The sequence below is a fragment of the Crocodylus porosus genome, unplaced genomic scaffold (assembly GCF_001723895.1).
Source record: "Crocodylus porosus isolate Cpor-Errol unplaced genomic scaffold, CroPor_comp1, whole genome shotgun sequence".
Classification (NCBI taxonomy): domain Eukaryota; kingdom Metazoa; phylum Chordata; order Crocodylia; family Crocodylidae; genus Crocodylus; species Crocodylus porosus.
In genome coordinates this window covers 4,697,022-4,707,956 of record NW_017728911.1, presented here as the reverse complement: position 1 = coordinate 4,707,956, position 10,935 = coordinate 4,697,022, and the positions used below count along the sequence as shown (strand labels likewise).

The following is a 10,935-nucleotide window of genomic DNA, read 5'->3' as shown; positions in this document are numbered from 1 at the left end:
GCAGGCTCCCAGGACCATAGGGAGGCTTTGTTCCCTGGTAAGATGCTGCCAACCCCTCTTTCCCTGGGAAGTGAGAATCTATTACATGCAAATGGACTTAGATTTTCCATGTAGCCTCTCAGCCTCTCAGCAGTAGATGTACCATCATCCCATATCAGAATATGGACACACAACACATTTATACTCATGTAATCTTTCTAACAGTGTAAACGTGGAATGGACACATGCCATAAAGCCCTACGCCAATGTGCATCATGCTATTTCAGGGTAGCTACCCCTTGGAAAGCTGGAAAAACAATGCATCAGTGCAAGTATCCCCAGCTCTACGCAGTTTCACTCCCTGGGCAGACAGGTTTCTACAAACTCCACCACAAAGTGCTATGATATTGCCTACTGCAGGCTGCTATCTCAAGATTGCTGGTGTCTGTCTTCTCCAGACACTGGTATAACTTACCTTAGTGTGAAAACTGATTGTAGTTACAGCAGTGTTTATGTGTCATTTGTCTGCACAATCTGACTTTAACTCTTCAGCTAGAAGGGACTGTTTTGGTCATCTAATCTAGTGGTTCTCAGTCTCTTCAAAGCCATTGCTTCCGGATGAGCTAAGGCATCTTGTCTACAAAGGCACCTGGACTTGATTTAAAGACACCAAGTGAGGAAGGAGGTTCTGAGGTAGATAATAAATTATCCCTGACCCTCTCCTAGAGCAACTGGTCCACTTCTGGATGCTTTTCTGACAAAAAAACCCCAACGGTCTAGAAACCATCGGAAGTGTGTTACTCTCATATGTTACTCTCATATGCATGTAAACAACACAGCACTTTTAATCAAAGGTTTTGCAAAAACATAGCCAATGTTGTCCTAATTATACAGGTAAAACATAGTGTTTTTTTCAAAGTATTATCCAGAAAGCTGTATATGTGGCTATTAACATTGTCCACTTGCTGAAACCCAGTGTATTTTAATGTTGTTGATTGACATTGTGATATTGTGACACTGATTTGGTGGGGGAAAAGGGTAATGAAAAACTGGTGCCATTCTGAAGATTTTTCTTTGGAACAAAATCAGGTCCAACACTATTTTGCAAAGCCACTTTGGGGTTTTTTGACCAGCTCTGGTGCTTCTAATGGATTAATTGTGCAAGAGAATTAGGCAAGGATATCTCTGGAGTCCTGGCCTGGATTACATTCTGCTTCACAAAATTATCCTGTCCAGTGTCAGTGAGATATGTACACCAGTGTCCAGTGCTGCTCTGAGCTGGTAAGCAGGTTTCCTTGAGGAGCAGGAGCCTACACAGTGGTTGAGAGGTCCCATCCAGCTCCTGAGCTTGCACGTATCTGTGTAGACTACTGTCTGTGCAGGGCTGGTCCAACTATTAGGCGAACTAGATGGTTGCCTAGGGCACCAAAATTATATGCAGAAGAAAATAACAGGAACATCATTCTTAATAACAGCCCTGGCCAGCTACGGCTCCACCTTGGTCTAAGACCTTTGGTTTGATAAGGGGAGAAAGGCCTCTGAAAAGATCTCAGAGGAAAGATCACTAGAATTGGCTGCCACCAATTCCCGGTTACCTCCACGCAGCTACATCAAGGGACTGGACATGGCTTTAAGTGCACCTCATGGCTCTCTCAAACTCCCCTCGCAACTTCTACCTTTTCAACTCTCAAGCGGCCTTATGACAAGAGCATACTGCTGGCAACGTCATCCTAAAAGATGAACCCCTACTCCTATATCATCTTACAGCTCGTGACACTACTTCTCAAAGCTAAAATTGATAAGGACATACCTTCGTTCTTCTATGCTGCAAAAGAGACTTGTTGGACTGGCCACTGTGTCGATAGAACATGAAATAACTGGAAAACTTTGTCTTAAAGAGTTGCAAAACTGAAAGTACAAAAAGCAAAATTCTAATTTTGTACACAAATGTTCATGAGGATTTTTTTTAATTGTACATGTATTATTATAATAAATTCTATTAGAGTTTTTGCAGTATAATTGTGTTAGGGTTAATGAAAAGTGTGAAACAATAAAACATTTTTATTGCTTTATTTTTCATTTCAAATATCAAATAAGTCCATATAAAACTTAATTCTAAACTTATTTGCCTCTGTATTGGAAGTGGTGGGGGCACCGAGGTACAGTTTGCCTAGGGTGCCAACGACCCTTGGATCAGCCCTGTGTCTGTGGCCACAGGGGACTGGACAAGAAGCAATGAATGGTATTAAATTGCAGCAAGGGAAAGTTAGTTTGGAGATTAGGAAAACTTTTCTCTCTATGAGAGTGATAAAGCATAGGAACAGGCTACCCAGAGATGTTGTATAATCTCCACCCTTGGACATTTTTTAAAAGCAGGTTGGAGAGACACTGGGCTGGGATGATTTAGTCAGGGATGATCCTGCCTTGAGCAGGGGGTTGGACTAGATGACTTCCTGAGGGCTCTTCTAACACTACAATTCTATGATAAACTGTTGTCACATTTCATTTCAGAAGCAGCTGCGTTTTAATGGCTGCTTAGGTGATTTATTCAGAAAGTATATTGCATGTGCTGGGCCCTCTTTCAACTCTTAAAATACACTGTGCAATTGTATGAACATGCAGGCCACCTGTCCTGATGGAACAGAGAATCATCTTTTACAGGAACTCTTTGTTATTCTTTGGATTTCACCCTATAGGACAGAAGGGTCTTGAACCTGCTGGACTGTCACAGAGGCTGCAAAGTATACAGGGATCTTGTTGGATGGAGGTGTTTGGCAAGCATGTGGCAGATTTGTCTCAAGCACTGAGGCATTTTAGGATTTATTTGCCAGCAGGCACCAGGAAGGAAGAGGAATCTCTTTCCTAACATAATGGAATCAAACAGGTTAGTGAAAACAACTTTGTTGGGACCATGACTTGGGCTGATATCTCTAAGCACCATGATCCAAGGAAAATGCAGTGGGCACTTATGCCCTGTCAAAGGCTGAAACCTAGTTGGCCTTAGTGCACCCAAGACTGAGAGCTTATAGTACTGACCCAGAGCTACAGTAAGGTCACTGTGTTTCATCCTTTGGGGATGTGGCACAGATATAGCATGCATCACTCCACAGCTCATGGGGGAATGGAATGGGTCTTTAACAGCAGAGACGTACCCAGACTCCACTCCCTATTGCCAGTCTCCTTTCTTCACAAGGTCATAGGTTCATGTTCAAGTTAGATCAAGGGTGGGGGACCAAAGTCCTGCAAGCATACTTTTGCCAGCCCCTTGGATAAGAAGAACATTTTGTTCTCAAACTGTGATATAACAGTTCTCCATGGGAGCCAAAATCCTGTTAAATTGAAAATTAAAGAGTTGGCTCTATCAGTGTGCTGGATCCTTCTCTTCTACTGTACTCACTAATGAAACACCATTTTCCTCAAGCTCTGGCATGATATTTGTATGTTATGTGCACTGATAGCTTAACTGCACTAGAGAAAAAGAGACTTGTTGAAAATGTATGTATCTCCATTGAAGCTAATGGAAAGGTGTCATTTAAACCAGCTGAGGAGCTGATCTGTGGCTTTCTCAGATGCTAACAAGATTCCTAAGGACCTAACAGTAATGATGAAGTCACTGGCTAAAGTCTTTGCTTTATCAGCTTCTTGATTATGAATCCTTCCATGGGAATGTTTTCTTGTTCGAGATGAAGCAAAATTGTGCCCACTCATGGGTACTGTTCAGTCAGGTCTGGGTTCTTCCATGAGCTCTAATGGCTTTGCACTTTGGTCCAGCACTAACAGCTTGGAAGATGCAGTGGAAAACTCGCCCATCACATATACAGCTGCTGTGAAACTGGAGGACCATAAAGATTCACATGACAGGTCAGTGACAGGACACAAAATCAGGCTAAAGGTTTGTGAAGGAAGACACACCCAAATGCCAGAGTAAAGGCCCTTGCCTCAAGTTAAACACATGTAGGTAAATCTAAGCCAAGCCACATGGAAGCCAACAGATCATATATGGGCGAACAGATGCATAGTGGGCACTACATTACAGACTGAGAGCCCCAGAAGGGGAGGGAATGGTGAGTGAAAAATCTCAAAAGGTAGCAGGGTCCTAGGAAAGGCTCTAGAGGTGATGGGGATGACGTGCAGCTCCATATAAAGCAAGTGCTACCCCAGCTTGGTTTAACAGCTACGTGTCAAATAAACAGGGTAATCAGCTTAGCTGTGTGCTGGTGAGGCCTCCACTGGAGTATCCTGTTTAACATTTGTTAGGCACCACATCTGGAAGAAAAGACAGATAAATTGGCAGGAGAGTCAGAGGTGATCAAGCGAAATGGCTACAGACTTGGAAAACAAGGCCCTAAGGGACAGGTTAGGGAGACTGAGCATGATCAGTCTAGAGACAAGAAGGCAGAGGGGAGACTGGATAATTATCTCTAGCTACATAAAGGGATGCTCTAATGAGTAGAGGGGCCAATTATTCTTATTAGTCCAAAGGGCAGAATGAGCAGTAATGGGCTTTGAGGGAGACATGGGGAAATTAAGCTTAATATTGGAGGAAGAAAAACTTCTAACTAGGAGGACAGTTCAGTGATGAAAGGAGGTGTTGAGGGAGGCTGTGGAATCATTGCCCTGGGAGCTGAGATGAGAAACCTCTTTATCACAGTTGCTTCAGGGGGAAAGGAATAGATCCTGACATGCTTCAGATGTTTGGAGATGACTGGCGGGAGGGGCCTTTCAACCCAAGGCCTTGTTAGGGGTCATTCATTTCCATCTTCACCTCCCCTCCTGACTTAGCTGGCAGTTTGGTGTGGAGGTACCATACCTATGTGTGCAGCTTCTGATGAACAAATCTGTACTCTGGAGCCCTGAGGTCACTGGCTGGGGTAAAAAGATGTGTAGTCTCTATAGGTTTCTAAGAAGTCCCATCCTCTGCAAAGAAAGTTGGTGTGGCATCTTAAAAAGCCAAAGGCCTAGGGGTCTGTTGAAATGAGCTTCCCCACAATGCCTGTCTGTGGGGGAAGCGACACTTTTTCATCCCATGCAGGTACACATTGCTACAGTGCTATTCTAGGCAGTTGGAGACAGCCAACCAAGTGGCTTAACTGCATTCAGAAAGAAGAACTGGAGGAGGCCACAGGCCCTGCTTACCAGGTCTCTAGATACTCCCAGCCCACCCCTGTCCAGCAGAGGAAGAGCGAAGGGGGAGCTGTTGTAATGGGGAGAGCAAGGATGGAGGGCCATGGACACTCTAGAATTGCAGTAGTGGCTTTGTTGTTATTCCAGAGCCCAGGGGAAAAAAGGCCCCTTCTCTGGTTTATGGCAGGCCCCTCCGCAACAAAACCTGCCAAGGAAGGGAAAGGGTGTATTAGAAGAGGGCTGGGTGAGGGTGAGGGAGAATGACTGAAAAAAGGGAGTCACTTATTATTGATACTTTATTTATATGTAATGTGGAAACAACTTTGAGCATTTTTATATCCTCTTTAAAACCAGGATCATGGACTGGGACAGCAAAGACCCTGATCTTGGAAAGTACTCAGCACCACCAAGGTGCATTGTGGCAGGATGATAGTGTTGTGGTTTTGTCAGATATGGACAGGATTGAGCCTGCAACATTCAATGGGTGTTGGACTCCTGACTCCTCTCCTGTGGGTTGGGAACTCCATCTCAGCCACTGTCTGGAAGGACCAGGTCTCTATTCTCCTATGGTGCCTACTGCACCAGAGTTTCCAAAATAATTACTAGTGTCAGTGATTTTTCATTAAGGGCTTTGAACAGACTGTAATATTTCTTCATACAAGCCAAGAAAAAATGACTGCCACTCAGAGGAGAATTTAAGAATGGTGGATTGGACATTTTGTCTGATCTCTGGCAGTGCTCATTTACTCTGAAAAGATGAAACCTAGGGTAGTTACTCTTTGCACTGTGACAGCATTCCTCAAAGCTTCATTCAACAGGGCCCTATGGTGGCAGGGTCTGTACAACTACAGGCTTATAAGGGTCAGATCCTATTACAGCTGTTGAGTGCCTAAGTATGATCCTATTCTGCACTGCTAAATACATGAAAAGTGGTTTGTATAAAAAGTGGGTGGGTCTTCTTCTGCTTCACTGCCTTTGACTTAGGCCCCTCTTACACATTACATATATTATGCAATTCACAGGTTAATTGCACAATAAATTTAGACCTGCTACTAATACAAAGTAATTATCACAAGATTAACTGGTTAATCATGCAATAGATATCAGCCATAAATGCAAAGTAATTGTAACACCATAAACATGTCTATACAGCTATAAAAAGAACCAACCAGCTTCAAAGTTAGTGCTTGAAAATGTGTAACAACTCTGTAGCTGTTTTCTATCCAATTTTAATTTGAACATGTAGCAGAGCCCTACAGGGTGTCTTAAGCCCATATAAGGTGCCTAATAGGTGGAACAGGAAACATACAAAACAGATAAGAGGTAGAAGGGTAAAGGGGAGAAAACCTAATCAATACCTTGCAGCCAAGTGGGGGCCAACATTTTTGATGGATGTGCTGCTAATTAGCTCTGTCCTCTCACCAAGTGCCACTCCAATCCCCTTCCCCTGCCTGATCTACTGTTCTGCTTTCTGCTCTCAGATCTATGCTCTCTGCCTGATATGCTGCTCTGCTTTGTGCTTCCTTGCCTGTGCTCCTGATTGCTTGCTTTGCTTTTTGCTTCCTGTGTTGCCTGTCCCCTCCCCAATTTGCCATATGGTGTACACAGAGGCTGCTCTATCCCATTCTTTTTCATTTTAATCATTACTCTCCTCCTATTTTATTTTTATTGCTCATCTGAGAGATCAAGATAAGAATAATAGCAATGGTGATTCCCCATATTTTGATGAGAGATCATTTGGAAATGTCACTATCAAATTGTAGCATCTCTTTTACAGGTTGCGTATACAGCCAATTTTGTTTTAGTCTGGAAAAAAAATCTACATAAAAACATGTAAACCCCCAGATTCTTCTTTTTCCCTTAAGGGGCAAAAACAAAAAATTGAAATTTCCAAACAACAACAAACATCCCCTAGTTTTTTCCCTTTTTTTGAAAAAAGTGCAGGGGAAGGGAAACAGAAATAAAACAAATACTGAGAGAAAAAAAATCAATTCGCCAGAAGTTTGATCTTTTCCGTGAATGTGTCAAATCTCATCCAAAAGGTCACACTTCATTTAAAAACAAACACAGAGGAGAAATTCCAACCAACTCAGTGCTTTAAGGGTTTTATTTCCCTGCCGAGTGTTACAAAGTTATACATGCAGTAGGCAAACAGGATTAACTTTGGCTTCCATCCTACAGTGAGTTCTGTGCAATGGAAAGCCTCTCATATCTACGTGGATTTTGGCTGACTTCAGTGGATCTCTGCTGAGGTCTGCTTATATGGATCACATCACAGTATCAGGACCTTTCTTTGTTGCTCTGCTGTGACACTAGGTGGAGAAGCTTGAAACATGTCAACATTTCAACAAAAGTGCCACATTACCATGACTCATTTGCCAGCCAGCTCTGCTTTCATGGGTTTTGCTCACCTGCAACGAATTATCAGATTAAATTGTTCATGGATCATCAATGCTTGCTGCCTCCTCCTCTTTCCCTTTTCATAGATATGAGCAGTTGGGGGATACTGTCCCCCTGCCTTACCTATAACAGGTTAGGGTTTCATGCCTTGTGGTTGTCAAGGATGGACCCCATAGTTTTACTAACAGCTTAGACAAGGATTTGTATAGGATAGTTTGAACAGGGATGACCCTGCTTCTGGCAGTGGGGAGGAGGGGGTTGGATTAGGTGACCTTTGAAGGTCTCTTCCAACCCTACTTTTCTGATTTTGTGACCTGCCCAGAGGATTTAGTGGAGAAAGGCTGTATGGGAGAAATGGATACTACTTCTTGGCATAAGTGTTGCCTTCTCTTAGCACAGCCTTTTGTATTTGTGCATGGTGTACTAAGTCTTTCAGAGGAAATCTCAGCATCACAGGGGCAGCTTCTTGACCCTCCGTCCATCAACATGGTCTTGTGTAGATGTCAGCCCAAAGAATCTCTAGTGGAAATCCAAGGGTGACAAAGGGTCAGCACAATTCCCATGTACCATGTCTCTGCATCAAGGGTTCATCCGGGCAGCAAAAGAGTAAAAAAGGTAGGGGATAAGGTGGAACACAGGTCCTGGGTAGGGCAGGACTTCATGTGGAACAGCTGAAGTCAGGACTGCTTAGAGCAGTCTTTAGGCTGCTCAAAATTATACAAGGGACCACTCTGTTATCTGGCCACTCCAGGAAGCATGCAGGTGGCTGCCTTGGGGATGAAGAGAAGCCTCTGTCTCAGGACTCCTATCTGTTCAGAGCCAAGGACAGCTAGTTTAAGAGGCCTAGTTCTGTAATGGTTGAGTTCAGGAAAGCCCCAGTGAAGTGTCTTAAAGGGAACTGCAATCTGGTAAACTCTGAAAATTGAGCAGCTCATTTGTAGGAAGTGAAGAATATTAAAACAAACAAGAACATTTGAAATCCACAGGATGTGTTAATGCAGGGGTGGGAAAAATGTGACCTGCGGGCTGCATGCGGCCCGCCAGGCCATTCTTTCCGGCCTGTGGGGCCCCTAAAAAATTTAGAAAGTTAATATTTATCTGCCCCTGGCTGCCTGTCATGCGGCCCTCGATGCCTTGCCAAAACTCAGTAAGCGGCACTCTGCCTGAAATAATTGCCCGCCCCTGTGTTAATGTCAGGTCAAAGCTGAATAGTAGTGTGTCAAACAGGAGATTTCTATAGAGAAGGCTGCACTCACCATGCTATCCCAGCCACCTTGTACAGCGGTATTCTTCTTCTGCCTTTTCCTGATTAAATGTACATATTTCTGTCCTGTTAGCAGATAAGGTACGATTTGCACATGGCAGCAGAGTTAAATCTTGGGAGTTTTGAAATATCCTGACTTTGGAAGTCTTAATTTCTTAAGCTTAAGGTTACATTCCTGCAAAATTACTTGTTGTTGTTTGGGGGTGGGGGAGACCTGTTTTGTTTGGAGAGCTCGAGGGGGGAGGGTTGCCTTTAAGATCTGATCCTGGTGTCATGGCTTCTCCCTAACTTCTACATGAGTACCGTATTTTTCGGACCATAAGACGCACTTTTTTCCCCCCAAAAGTGGGGGGGAAACGAGGGTGCGTCTTATGGTCCGAAGGTGTGCTACCCCAGAACATTTGTTTGCGGTCCCATGCGCCCGCTTACTGTCCGCTGTCCGCTGCCGTTCCCATGCTGTGGATTGCTGTGTGTGGGGGAAGTCCCGCCTCCTGGAGTCTCAATGTCAGTCAGTCAGTCAGGTCACATGATCGGCACAGCGCATGCCTCCCCTGCGTGTGTGTGTGTGACACTGACAGACTGACAGGATTAAAACGTTGAGACAGGAGGCAGCTAGGTACGGTACCAGGTAACGTGCTTGAGCCTCTAAGTCTTTCCTCATTTGTTAATGGAAGTGATGATGGTTCTTAACACCACTGTTGAGTTTACGCTGTTAAATATTACCGTATTTTGCTTTATTTTAATAAATATTTTAGTATACCGGTACTATTTGGTTCAGAATTTTTTTTTTCTTGTTTTCCTGCTCTAAAAACTGGGTGCATCTTATGGTCAGGTGCGTCTTATGGTCCAAAAAATACGGTAATAACTCCATTACATTAATATCCTTTTATATTTATCACCCTTTCTTGAGAACTTTCTGGCTGCTGTTGCAAATAGAGCCTCCAGGTCTTGCAGTAAAACTAATTTTCTTGGAGGCAAGTCAGTTCCTGATCCTTTCTGTCCCAATTACTTGTGTTTTGTTAGTTTCCCATGGGGCCTTTGGATTCATGCATTGATTCTCAGATGTGGAAACTCCACTTTTGTGTCTTATAATTGCAAGTCTGTTGGTAATCTCTGAAGACACCAAGCTGAAGGGTGTATCTGGGAAAAGAGATGACATAATTTCTCCTGAAAGGTGACCTGTAAAGGAGCAAAATATTAGGGGTGTTTGTGCTGAATGAAGAGACTAAGAATATCCTCTTCCCCTGTTTGATTTTTTTTTAAACAGAATAAATTCACCTTGTTCCCAGAAGTCTGTCTGATGAATGGACAGGTTTATGACATCACAGATGCCAAGGAAGTAAAATTGATCTGGTGAAGGATCTCACCTTTATCCTTGGAAAAAACTTCGAAAAAGTTATTAAGGATCACATTTGTGGGAGTCCAATGGGGAAAGCAATACTAAAGGGCAACCAGCACAGATTTATAGCAAGCAGATCCTGCCTGACTAACCTTCTTTCTTTTTGTGACCAGGTCACAAAATACTTAGACACAGGAATTGAGGTGGATGTCATTTACTTGGATTTTAAGAAGGCTTTCAATATGCTATCTCATTATAGTCTCATAGATAAACTGAGTGACTGTGACGTAGATGATTACATGGTCAGGTGTGTGGCAGATTGGCTTAGGGGCTGCACCCAGAGGGTGGTGGTGGATGGGTTGGTATCAAGCTGGGAAGATGTGGGCAGGGGAGTTCCACAAGGCTCGGTCCTTAGACCGGTGCTGTTCAATGTCTTCATTAGTGACTTGGATGAGGGCATGGAAAGCACTCTCTCCAAATTCATAGATGATACCATATTATAGATTTCATAGACATTAGTGCTGGAAGGGACCTCGGAAGATCATCAAGTCCAGCCCCCGCCCAAAGGGCAGGAAGTCAGCTGGGGTCATAGGATCCCAGCAAGATAAGCATCCAATTTGCTTTTGAGGTGTTCAATGTAGGTGCTTGAACCACCTCCAATGGCAGGCTGTTCCAGACCTTGGGGGCTCAGACAGTAAAAAAATTCCTCCTTATGTCCAGCCTGAAACAGTCTCGCAGTAGTTTATGACCGTTCGACCTCGTCATCCCTTGGGGCGCTCTGGTGAACAAACGTTCCCCCAGGTCCTGGTGGTCACCCCTGATAAACTTA

General features: G+C 43.8%; 1 long non-coding RNA gene across 3 annotated transcripts in view; it reads right to left on the bottom strand.

Moving 5' to 3' along the window:
* Positions 1–7,090: 7,090 nt before the first annotated feature.
* Positions 7,091–10,935, bottom strand: part of LOC109308879 — an 11,962-nt gene continuing 8,117 nt past the window's right edge. For all 3 annotated transcript variants that reach the window (XR_002100722.1, XR_002100721.1, XR_002100723.1), the window contains exon 3: positions 7,091–7,514. This is a non-coding gene — a long non-coding RNA (uncharacterized LOC109308879). The remainder of the gene's footprint in view (positions 7,515–10,935) is intronic.